Raw genomic sequence first — 13,946 nt, 5'->3', positions numbered from 1 at the left:
TATAACTTCTCCTCAGACTCCCCTTGGCCACAACAATTTCTCAGACTCTCCTTGTTTCTGATGGTCTTGGTAGTTTTCATGAATACTTGTCAGGTATTTTGTGAAATGTCCTCAGCTGGGATTTGGTTGACATTTCAGACTGAGGTTATAGGGGTTTGTGTGGAAGACTACAGGGGGAAAGTCCCATTCTCATTATTTCATAACAAGGTACATGCTATTAACATTTTTTTTAGCAGTGAAGTTACTAGTTTCCCCATTTCCATACTGTGCTGTTTGAAGTCACTATGCACAGCCCACACTTAACAATGAGAGAGACCTATCCCATATTGTCTGCATAAATTATTTTAAATGCTTCTACATGGGAAATTTGTCTATTCGCCCCCATTTATGTATTTATTCAATCATTTATTTATATTAATAAGCAGTCTTGGATATTTATTTTATATTTTGGGTCATAATCTAAGTACCCTTCAAATTGACCCAGCTTTGACCAGTGTGCTTATCTTTTTTTGTGGAAAATGAAAAATATATTCAAATTTTTACATAGAATTGTAAATTGCAAGGACAGCAAAGAACAACAGAGTTAAGGGAGTTACAGAAATCAAGACATTTTTACAAAGCTACAATAGTTAAAACCAGTGTTACTGCAACTATGGAAAAATATACCTGTAGAAATGAAGAATCTGGAAAGAGTCTCATACATGTATTATCACCTGATTTATAACAAAAGGTTCACAGCATGTGGAGGAAGACTGGTCCTTCCAATAAATGTCCCTAGATCAACTGGATATTCATATGAACCTTTGCACCCATTTCAAGCTGCAGTCATGCATTGCTTAAGGACAGGGATACATTTGAGAAATTCAATATTAGGCTATTCATTGCTGGTGACCATTATAGAATGTACTTACTCCAACTAGGATGGCCACATTACTAGGCAATATAATCTTCTGGGACCACTGCAGTGTGTGCTATCTGTTGTTGAACTGAAGAATTGCTATGCAGCACATGGCTGTATATTCAAAATTCAATTCCAAATGAATCATAGATTAAATGTGGAAGGTGAAATAAATAAAGCTTATTGAAGATAAAATAGAATTATCTTGCAGTCAAGCATTCCTAGAAAAGACACCAAAAGTACAACTCTGAATGAAAGTATTGATAAATAGGATTTCATAAAAATTAAGACCCTATTAAGAGTGTAAAGGCAAGCCACAGAATGGGAAAAATGTTTATAATTCTATTATCTGAGAAAGGACTTGTATTTAGAACATATATAGAACTACACATTGAAATACTGTGTTTTGGTAACATATGTGTAATACCAGAAATGTTTAGGAGGAAAAAGTTAAAAGAATATTTGCCAAGCTAAGCCATTAGTCTTGAGTCTCTCTGGGGGTTATGATTACAGAGAGTTTCACATGCTTTTTTTTTTTTTGGTTGTTATTATTTCTGCAATGAAAATAGCTTTATTTTTTCTGATTATATAAATAATTCATAGTCACTGCAAAACAATTTGTTAACAATATATTCAATATGGGAAGGAAAGTGCTTGAAATCCTATTACTCTCCTGCCTTCTCCTCACACTTTCATCACTTCTGAACACAAATACTTACATATAGTTTTCATTTTTGTACATGTACAGTTGTTTGTTGGTCAATTTCTTCTCCTTTCTTGTTCTGATTCTTTGTTTTATTAGATCACAGCTTGTCTGTATCAGCATGTACAATTTATAAATTCTTTCATATCTGCAAATAGCATTCTTTACATTATGAAATAATTCAAACATAAAATATAGAAAAAACATAATGAACATCCAGGAGCCATGCATTCCAGTTTAAAGAATAAAACTTTACACATAGAGTTGATTTCCTCTACTCTTTCTTCCCAGTCTCTTCCCTCTGTTCCTCTAAAGAAGAAACCGTTATCCCAGATTTGGTGCAGATTATTCCTATGCACATCTTCATATACATATTAAATACATGTATCCCTCAAATATATATATTATGTTTCCTGCATGTTTAAACTTAAATATGGTATCACATTGAACATGTTTTGGGGCAATGTATTGTCTTCATTCAACATGTGAGATTTATCCATCTTGATACATACATTCCAGAGCCTTTCACCTTAATCTCAATAAATCTGAAAGAGAAAAAGAGGAGAAATAGATGGGGGAAAAAAGTACCAATGTTCATGAAGTGGTTAGGAACTTAATATTCAATGGGCTGTATTTGAGTTTAATATTAATTCTTTCATTTACTGTATATTTATTGAGAGCCAGATACTGTGAAAGGCTCTGAAGACAAAATGATGAGCAAAAAAATGATGATGTCCTTACAGTCTGCTTATTAAATAAGGGTCAGACATCAATCTAATGATCATACTTATTTATTAATTACACTGTACTGATTGAGATCTCTCTGAGTTGTGGAGACAGACCTAAGAGTCTGAGGAAATTAGGGCTGCTAGAATTTGCAAGACAGAATTGGAAAGGAGAGAGCTGCAGAAAGAGAACTTCATAGACCTGTAAAAGATCTCTCTTATTTAAAAATACAAATTAAACCATTAGAACTAAAAACTACAATGCTTGAGATAAAAAATACATTGAATGGGATTGACAACAGAGTAAACACTGAAAAAGACAAAAAATTAATAAATCTGAAGATATAACAATAGAAATTATTCAAATAAACACAGAAAAAAGAAACGATTTTTTTTCTAGTAGTGGGGACTAAACCCAGGGTTGCTTCACCACTGAGCTACATCTTGGACCTTTAAAAAAATGTTTGATGTGAGACAGGGACTTATTAAGTTTCCAAGGCTGACATTGAACTTACAATCTTTCTGCCTTCGTCTCTCAAGTAGCTGGGGTTCAAGCATGTTCCACTATGCCCAGTAGGAAAAAATTATTTTAAAAAATGGACAAATCATGAGTGAGCTGTGGGGCAACTTCAAGTAACATAATCCACACATAATTGAAGTTTTCCAAAAGAAAAGGTGGAGGGATGAACAGGAAAAACTTACTTAAAGAAATGGTCAAAAGATTTTCAAATTTTTGGAAAACTATAAACCTCATATCCAAGTAGCTCAATAAACTCCAAATACATGGAATGTGAAAAAAAAAAACTTAAAGCACATAATAGTCAAATTTTTAAAAAATCAGAAAAAGAGAACTTCTTAAGAGAAACTAAGAAATAAAGACATGTTGTATACAGAACAACAAACATGACTCCACATTTCTTGCCAACAATGCAATTAAAAGGCAGTGGGGCAGCATCTTTAACTGTTGAGTATCAGCTTAGAATTCTACAACCAATCAAAGTAACTTTCCAAAGCAAAGGTCTTTACTATTTCAGACAGGGCAAAGATATCTCCTCTTACTACTTCTATTTAACATTATACTTAAGGCTGTAAGCAGTGTAATAAGGTAAGAAATATAAAACCCAATGAAATCTACTGGAAGCATTAAGTCAGTTTACTAAGATTGTAAGATATAAGATTGATACACAAAAATCAACTACACTTCTATATGCTAGCAATGAAAAATGAGGAATTGGATTTTCAATTTTTAATTTAATCAATCAATTAATTAAAGTTTGTGGTACTAGGGATTGAATCCAGGGATGTATTATCACTGAACTACAACACTAGCCTTTTTAATTTTATTTTGAGACAAGATCTCTCTAAGTTACCCAAGCAGGCCTTGAATTTGTGATCTTCCTGCCTCAGCCTCCTAGGCAGATGTGATTACTGGTGTGCACCACCATGCCTGGCTCATAAATTGAAAAAAAAAAAGACATTTAAAGTAGCACACAATGTGAAATATGAAACATTTAGGGATAAATCTGAAAAATTCCTATAATACCTATACATATTAATAAAATTTGTATGAGACCTACACACCAAAAACTCTAAAACTTTGCTGAGATAAAATAAAGAAGATCTAAATAAATGGAAAGATACCATGCTCATGGGTTGGAAGATTCAACATTCTTAAAATGTCATTTTTCCACAAAGTGATTTACCAATTCAATGCAACCTAATAAAAAAAAAAGTCTCAATTGCCTTTTTTTGTAGAAACTGTCAAGCTGACTTTAAATCTACATGGCACCAAGGAGCTATAATAGCCAAAATAGCATTATAAAAGAACAAAGTTAGAGGACTAATAATTGATTTTAAAACTTACATAAAACTATAGTAATTAAAAAGCTATAGTAATTAATACAGTGGTATTGGTATAAAGACAGACAAATAGATCCCACTGGTACAGAAAAGACAGTCCAGAAAGAAACTGATGACCATATCTATATTATGACCATCATCTCCATGTATACATGGAGGGAGAGAGACTGATTTTTGACAGTTATAACAGCAATACACAAAGGCAAAAAATTGACTTTTCAAAGAATGGTCTTGGAAATCAGGTAAAAAAATGGCCTTGGAAATATTGGATATCTTTTCAGAGAGAAAAAGAAAAGAAAGAATTTAGATTTATACTTAATACAAATATTAACTCAAAATGAATCATAGGCCTAAATGTAAAACCTAAGACTATGTAATTCTAGAAGAAAACATAAGAGAAAATGTCTGATCTTGGGCTGGGAAAAGATTTCTTAAATACATGTTCCAAGAGCCAACAATCATCATCTCTTCTGAGAAATCCCAACTTTGGCTCATGAATAGTTGTTTTGTGCATGTATTCTTCTTGAATACTTCACACATGTTGTAAATCAAATTACACTGTATCTGTTTTTTTTCCTCCATTGAGCATCCCTTAAGTAGAGATCACGTTGTGATCACTTTAATGTCCCAAAGTCCAATAAATGTTAATTACATGATGTCTCTGACACCAAGCTTTTGGGGAGAAAATCTTCTCTAGGAGCCTCCTACTATTTCCCTCATATCTCATTAGCCATCATTGGACTGTAGGGTCACCCCTGAGCAAATCCCTAGCAGAGGTTATGGACTCACTGTGATTCACTTTGGTCAAACTCTGTTTAGAGACAGGCTGACCTTCTCCAAGGAACCATGGCTATTGTGCAGTCTTGACATGGAGCCCACCACAGAGAACCTGACGGAAACGTGATGGCAGAGTTGGTGACACTGACCAGTCCGCTTCATTTCCATTGTGAAGGCACAATTTCCAAACAGCCTTATCTTACGTTTAGATTTTGGGAGGAAAAACTGTTAGCACTTTATTTAAAAACACAAAGACTAGCACAGCCCTGCTACAATAAGGAGAGTGAAATCATCCCTCTTGAACAACAAGACATCACACTGAGCTTTTTATAGTCTTTTGCACAATGCATCCGTACAAAGAAATGTGGAAAGCTTTTCTGCTGAATCATTTACATCAATTCATACAATTTTGAATATTCATTAATTTCCACAATAGCCATTATTTTAGAACTTATGTTATTATATCAACATTCTTCACAAGTCTTAAAACTAAATCAAACATAAGTATCTTTATTGTAAATGTCAGAAGAAAAAGAAAAGCTAGCCAGTGCTGCGGGTACTGGGAGTTTGTATTTTCTCTGTGGATATAGGAGCTTAGGGGAAATACAGGGCAAGAAAGAAATGTGTAAATGTTGAGCTTAACGAATCTGGTCAGCAAGCATTTCTCTGAGAAACTTAGTTTCTTTTCTTAAAGGAGAAATTCATGTTTCAGATTTTTATGTGTTTCTGTTGGCTGGCTTGATTTATTTGATTTCATATCATTAAACATAGTCTTATGTTTTTCTTCCTCACTTTGAAGGTCAGGCACTTCCTTGACAACGTCAGGATATGGAAGCACGGGAAGCAGCCCCTGGGTCCAGAATACTTGAAAGAACAATTCAGTTCTTAGGTCTAGGGACAAGCAAATGGGGAGAAAAGGAGAATCAAAAGCTCCATTTTCATTTTCTCTCCCCAACCCTAACAAGATTTATGCCTTTAGAGTCCTGAGAAACACTACAGATAAGCTGGACTCAGCTGTTCTTCCTCTACTCCATATGTCAAAGGGAACTCTCCCAACTCAAACACAACTTACTTGACCACCTATTTTCCCTCAGATCAGTCTAGAAACTTCCAAATGGGCCAACACTGCCTTCACTGACCCATGAGGTTCAATTGGCCCTTCTCGTTTTGACCTGAGCTGTGCCAGTAACCAGTAGAGTTGACATCACTTGGGACCAAAGGGTCATTAGTTGGTGGGCTTTACAGCTTCAGTTGTCTTTGTGAAGTAGGAGAAGGTACAACCTCAAGAAGAGACTCCATGAGAACCTTTCCAGCCTAGTGGCCATTTCTTATGCTAGAATTCAGAGGAGACCAACTGAGGCAAAAGCTGTCTTCTGAGTCCCATACTTTTCCATGGATCCCAGTGTCTTCAGATCGGCAGACTACACGCTGGACCTTTTATACAGAGCAGCAGATCTGGAGGCCAGAGTCTATCAGTTATCAATTCTTTTCACCAATCATCCAGGATTATTCAGTGGTAGACTGACCATATCATATTCTCCAAGTGGCTATATTGTTTCACAAAAGGTTGTGGCTTGGAGATGTTGTACTGTAGTCTCCTTTGTGCCAGAGGGAAGATGAGCTGGACTACATGAATCTGGAAGATCTTCAACAATAATATGAGGACAAGTGTAGTTGGTTGTAACTGTTATATTCTGTGTAGATGTTAACAATTGTCCCAATTTCCTATAGCACTCAAAGGCTTATGAAAATAATTTACAGTATTTTCATAATCAAGATGTAGGATGAAATAACTATTATTTCAGAGGAAAGTGAAATTACATTGAGGGCCATAGCTAACATTCTGTGGGAAATCCAATGTTCATACTCTATCTTCTCTTCAAAAATTCCTCTTGTCTTGGGCTCACTGACACCCAGGAGGCTCTGAATGCTCCTCTTACTCTGCTCTTGGCCCTAATCATGAGTTTCCTGAGGGTAGCTCTTCCACTTTTCTGTTTAAATGTCTTCCTTGTCCATCACCATTGCCAGATAAATACAAATGTTTCTTGCAGACTGTCTGCTTATCATGTGGGAAGCCAAGGGAAAAAGACCAGTCCTAAGGAGAATTCTGAGAGTTCACCCATCAGGCCGAGGGAAATACATGAGGCAGAGATGAGCCTTTACTCTTTTGATCTCTCTCAACGCACCCTCCACATCTTCCCTCCTCATAGGAGTTAGTGGGTGTGGGTGTGGATCTCCTTGGTAGGCAATGAGGAAGACCACAGGCAACAACTTGGCATTCATCAATCATTTTTAACCAACAGTTCTTCCTTTCTCTTCTTGTTCAGGAACTTATATTATAAAACATTAAATAGTTACCAGAAAATAGTTACCAGAAAAACTCACTTTAGAAGTGTGTTGATTTTTTTCTTCCTTATACATGGACCAAAATTTTTGAAATGTTTGTTATTTTTGTCTTCTGCTTCTGGGGTGGGGCCTCAATTCTTTTTTTTTAAATAGTTTTAGATGGACAGAATGCCTTTATTTCATTTGTTTATATTTATACAGTGCTAGGGATGGAATCCAGTGTCTCTCATGTGCTAGGCAAGCACTCTGCCACTGAGCTACAGCCTCAGCCCAGGGCCTCACTTCTGGTTATACAAGTTAAGGGCAAGAAAAGAGGGGATGAGACCTCTGGAATGTAAGTTAAAAAAAATTCCATGAGCCTTCATAGGTTGAGCCTTCATAGGTAACCAATGAGCACCACAACACATTATCTCATCACACAGAGATACAAAAGGTAAGTGGTTTATTTGTTTTAGTTTAAAGAGAATATTGTGACAATTTCTGTGCTAATACATTTTTAAATATTTGTATAATGGATGATTTTAAGGAAAATACAAATTTAAAAATAGAATTGGGTATATTTTCAAAAGAACCAAAGAAAGGCATGAGACTTGTATGGTATAATTGTGCAAAATACTAGTCAAGGAGGGTAATAGAACAGTATAAAAGCCCAGAAGTGTGTGTGTGTGTGTGTGTGTGTGTGTGAGAGAGAGAGAGAGAGAGAGAGAGAGAGAGAGAGATCTTATAAAAGATCACATTTTAAAAAGTGTTAAATGGGTGAAGTACTCAAAAATTCATATGGTATAGTTGATTAATTATGAGAAAGCAAAGTTGGAGCTTTATCTTACAAAACACAACTGAATAAATTTATACTGGGTTAAATTTTCATATAAAAAACAAAATCAAGATTTGGTCTTCAGTGAATGTAGACTATCTTATGCCAAATTAACCCTTCTGATTATTGCAATTATAAACTGTAGATATAATAATACAACTTTTTGAAGACCTTGTGGAGAAGCCAAAAATGAAGCAGAAATTAAAGGGTACTCAATCCTTTAGGGATATCTTTCTGGGTGATATCCACATTTATTTGGTGTTTCCTTTGGAAAGAGTCCCCACCTCTGTGTTACAAAGAGAAAAAAGTTTTTGAGCATAAAGCAACTGTTTTATTAAGCTAAATCGGAGGTGGAATTTTATGGATTTCCAGAGATGCTAGAAATTAAAGATGGAAGTTGTAGAAAGAAGGAAACTATGAAGCAGAAATCTCTGTATAAAACTTCCTCCCAACCCTTAGCCATCTCTGTAAATGTGTGTGAAAGGTCAGGAATCAAATGCAGTAAGTAGAAGGTGGGAGGGCAAGGTAGGGGGAGAAATTTAAACACATGTCAGCATCTAGGAGAGGGGCTTTCCTTCGACTTCCCCAGAAGAGCCAGGTCCTGGGAATAAGGATTATGTAAGGATTAAGGACTTCACTTAAGAACAAAGGGTGAGACTGAAATAAACCCATTCTAATAAAGCTTAAAAACCAAGTCTCCAGAAGAACAAAGTGATCTTCCAGTGATTTAACTGCTACTGGAACAAGCCCAATTCTTTGTCTTCACTTCAAAGAGGCAAAATCCACCATCTCCTACAATGCTATCTATAATTCAAATGTGTTATTTAGCTTTTTCTTGCTGTGACCAAAATAACCTGACACGACCACATAAACATCTTAAAGGAGGAAAGATTTATTTTGGCTCATGGTTTCAGAGGTTTCCACCCATGGTTGGCTCCATTGCTTTGGGCCTAAGGTACAGCAGAAGATCATGGCATAGAATAGGAGAGTTGCTTAGCTCTGTGATAACCAGGAAGGAAAGCACATGAGAGAGACAGAGAGAGAGAGAGAGAGAGAGAGAGAGAGAGAGAGAGAGAGAGAGAGAGACCAGGGACAAGAAATTACCTTCTAGGATGCACTCCCAGCACTCTCAGTGACCTGCTTCCTCCAACCATGCTCCACCACCTACTGTTTCCATCACTTCCCAGTAGTCCATTCAGCTATCAATGGATTAATTTACTGATGAGGTCAGAGCCCTCATAGTCCAATAACAGTCCAATAACTTCCCCAAAACCCCATCTCTGACCATTGTTGCATTGGGGACCAAACTTCAATTACTGAGCCTTTGATGGACAATTCCAGATCCAAAAAAGCAACAGGATATACAATAGAAAAATTACCAGATATGTGAAGAAGTAGGAAAATGTGACCCATAGTAAAAAGAAAATATGGTAATTAGAGAGACACAGACAATCCAGACATTTGAGTAACAGACGGGAATCTTTAAATACCTATCAAAAATATGCTAAAGAATTTATAGTGAAAGAGCAATATAATGGTGAAAAACATGGAACTCTGAACAAAATTTCTAACATTTAGAACTGAGAAAGCAAAATTCATATTCATATAAACACCGATATTACAAAGTACAGGATAAGAGGGAAGGGAAGAGGAAACAAAACTCTCTACAAATCCTGTTAATACTGTCTCACTCAACAAGACTGTAATGCTTGGTCCTGTATTTAATCACTCATATAATAAACTACAAATAAATTCTTCTCTGGAAGGCACACTGCTCCTCTTTGATATGGCAGGGAAAAAGGAATGGAAGACTTGGGGGAGGGGATGTTATTCTTTTAGCAGATCCTCTCATTCTTTATAGATATTCCTGCACTGTTAATAAAAAGTAAACATACATGCTTTTCTCTGAAGCACTTTTTAAAAATTCTAAGGATGAGATGGCTGAAATCTCAAAGTACCTTTAAATACATTGTTGTCCATTCCCTGACCTTTCAGTGTGTTATTTCTTGGTTGTTTTCTGGATCAACGCCATTCTCTGTTTGTGAGCTTCTGTGGTGCAAGCTTTATTTGTAGGGTTGTATTTCTTCAAAGCCAAATCCTAGGATCCGCATATTCCACCAGCATTCTGTATGTAGTTGGACATCTTTTGCATCCAGTATGCTGGATTTACAATGCCAAGCAATCTGTCAGGCTGCTATCTTCACACTCTCAATTGCAATCATCAGCAACCTGCAGCAGCATCTCTTCCACATCTTCATCCAACTGCTCATTTGGATCCACTTCTCTTATTAAGTCCTGTAATTTCTTCTTGGTCAATATCTGATTGTTTTCAGGAATAAGACTACCTCCTGTCCCAGGGGTGCCTGAAATTTTTACCACTGTAGTGCTATTGGCCATGGAGCTTTGTAGAAGGGTGCTGGCTGGTTCCTGTTTTATGGATGAGAAATTGAAGAGGTTGATTAGTGTTGAGGGGCCAAATTGGTTTGTAATCTGCTGAGCTTTGGACTTCAACTTATAGAGCTTACCAAGATCCTGTTTACTTTTGGAGCTGTGAGGACCAAGACCAATCAAAGGCAGCAGCATATATCTCTCCATGATACACGGAGACTGCCCCAGTGAAGCTTTCACCTCTATAATAATGAATTTTTAAGAAGTCTATCAAAAGGAATTAACAGATTTAAATATGTAAAGGAAGATATCAATGACCTTGAAGACAGATCAGTAGAAACCATCCCAACTGAAGTACACAAAGAAAAAGATTGGGGGGAAAAATTGAACAAAGCCTCAATGACCTGTTGGATAGCTCCAAGGAATCTCTAACTAGGGTTCCAGAAGAAGAAAGAATGGGGCAGAAAGTATATTTAAAGAAATCATGGACAAAATCTTTCCAGATTTGATTTTAAACATTTACTTAAAAATCCAAGAATCTGGGGGTGCTGGGGCTATAGCTCAGTGGCAGAGTACTTGCCTACTGCATGTGAGGCACTGGGTTCAATCCTTAGCACCGCATAAAAATAATTAAAATAAAGGCATGCTGTCCATCTACAACTATAGCAAGAATTTTTTTTTTAAATACAAGAATCTCACTGAACCCCAAGCAGAAAAATTACAAAGAAAATAACACTTAGGTAGATCATGATTCTGAAAACCAAAGGTCAAGAGAACATCTTAAAAGCAGCCAGAAGAAGCAGGCACATTGCAGACAGAAGAGCGATGAATGATAAAAATGACAGTGACTTCTTTACAACATAAGACCATCGAAGAACCTTTTTAGAGTGCTGAAGAGAAAAATAACAAAAGCATTTACTGGGAGTTCCATGCTCAGCAAAATATCCTTTAAAGTTAATTTTAAAATGAAGACATTTCATATAATTAAAAGCTGAGTAAATTCATCACTAGCAAATTTGTAGTACAAAAAATATCAAAGGAACGAGGCGCAGTGGTGCACACCTATAATCCCAATGGTTCAGGTGGCTAAGGCAGGAGGATCATAAGTTCAAAGCCAGCCTCAGCAAAAGCAAGGTGCTAAGCAACTCAGTAAGACCCTGTCTCTAAATAAAATACAAAAAAAAAAATCAGGCTGGGGTTGTGTTTCAGTGGCTGAATACCCCTGAATTCAATTCCCGCTACCCAGAAAAAAGAAAATACCAAAGGAAATTTTGGCTGAAGGCAAATGATAATGAGAAGGAAACTTTGAGATCCAGAAATAAATGAAGAGTACTGAAAACTATAGATACATGTAGATTATATTTATCAATATAAAGACTACTTTTTCTTACTTTTATTCAATTCTTTATTAAAATAGTTGACTACTTAAAGCAAAATAGCAATGTACTGTTGTGTTTATAGTTCATATACAAGTAAAATATATGATGACAATTACATACATGATAGGAGTATTAGTTCAAAAGAATTATCCAGTTGAAATGTTCTTATATTGCAGGAGAAGTGTTATAATATTAGACAATATTATAGACAATAGTAAGCTAACAGTGCTTTTGGTAATCCCTACAGTGATCACTAAAAACATAATACCAAAGACAGAATCAAAAATAGTCTTAACAATACTTAAAGAGAAACATTTTCTAGGTACTAGGGGTTGAACCCAGGGGAACTTTACCACTGAGCTATATTCCTGCCTTTATTTTTTATTTTGAGATAGGTCTCACTATGTTGCCCAAGTTGGCCCTGAACTTGTGATCCTCCTGCCTCAACCTCACAAGGAGCTGAGATTATAGGTGTGTGCCACTATGACTGACTGATGTAAAGAAAATTTATTTAGTGTTCTTAAATAAGTATTAATAATTTAAGAAATGAACATAAAATCATCATTTTTATTAAAAGGTTTTTTTTCCACTTTCCATCAAAAAAAGTTAATTTACAAAAATCAGTAGTCTTAGTAGGCTTGAGGTCTATGCTTAAATGTTTTGTCAAAAGATCAAAGCTCACATGCTCTGAAATATGACTTATCTAACAGAAATTTGTATTGTCCCCCAAGGTAGTAAAATACTGCATTCTATTGCTTTTAGAGTTACTATCTATCCCAAAAATAAGGTTCTAATAGAAAAGTATATTTTGTACTTTGAAGTGTGTGAAGCTGTTTTTGGTGAGAAATAATTAGTTGATTTTACAAGGATTAGGTGTGTTAGTTTCAGGGTTTGTTTGTTTGGTGCATATTACTACAAAGGTAGTGATATATTTCCATGGTCCAACTCTTTGGGAAAACTGTTATATAGATGTATTAGTTAAAATTTAATTGCAAATGAGTTTCAAAAGACAGAAACTTTTCATTACAAGGAAAAATGTGATAGATTTTATTAATAAAGTAATATTTTGGTAAAAAATATTACTAATGCAAAAGAAAGCAGGGTCAGAGGAAAATTGAGAGAGAACAAATAGAAATCAAATAGCTTGAAACAAACTGTATCTATATACAGTAAATGTACATGAATTGAACACTCTCATTACAAATCAAGAGATGGAAGCCTGTAATCTCAACTACTTGGGAGGTTGAGGCAGGAGAATTGCAAGTTTGAGGCCAGCCTGGGCAACATAGTGAGACCTATCTCAAAAGAGCTGAGTTGTAGCTCCATGGTAGAGCTCTTGCCTAGCATGCCTGAGGTCGGTTTAATCTCCAGTAGCACAAAACCTAGAGATGATCAAGACCCAACTATGTACTGTTCAAAAAAGAATTTAAATATGAAAGCACAGGTAGGTTTAAAATGGAAGATATGTTTTAAAAAGCTAAGCATAAATAAGAAAGCTGGTATTATAATATTAATATCAGATGAAGTAAAATTCAAAATAAGGACAACTATAAGAAAGAGAAATGTCACTTTAAAATGATGACAGAATCCATTTATTCAGCAGATATGACAACCCTCATGCATGAAAATCAAAACCAGAAAAATACTCAAATTAAATTTTAAGTGAATGTTTATCAAATCTCAGGATGGTAAAGCCTATTAAACAAATACGCAAAGACGGATTCCTTAAAGGAAAGATTTGATCTCATAAATATATAAACTTTGATACATTAAAAAAATAGATAACAATTGCCGCAGTCCGGCTGCAGCAGAATAATCAGGGGGGTGACGAAGAACTTGTGTACGTTGATACAGCAGGAGTGGGAGCCCTTTATTGCAGGACAGGAGCAGTATTTATACATTCCACACAGCTTATCTAATTAGCATAAACTAGATACATCAGTCACCCAACCAGGAATCTCTACACTTAATGGCTCGCTTTTGTTACTTCTCAAACCACTCCCTCTGACATTTTGCCAGGCACCATCCAGACCTGTTTACGAACTTTAACATTCCC

General features: G+C 35.7%; 1 pseudogene; it reads right to left on the bottom strand.

Moving 5' to 3' along the window:
- Window positions 1-9,637: 9,637 nt before the first annotated feature.
- On the bottom strand, window positions 9,638-10,748 carry LOC107143915 (annotated as a pseudogene).
- Between the last annotated feature and the right edge of the window lie 3,198 nt (window positions 10,749-13,946).

Source organism: Marmota marmota, unplaced genomic scaffold (genome assembly GCF_001458135.2).
Source record: "Marmota marmota marmota unplaced genomic scaffold, marMar, whole genome shotgun sequence".
Taxonomy (NCBI): domain Eukaryota; kingdom Metazoa; phylum Chordata; class Mammalia; order Rodentia; family Sciuridae; genus Marmota; species Marmota marmota.
Note: the sequence above shows the minus strand (reverse complement) of the source record. Positions and strands in the feature narration are given on the sequence as shown.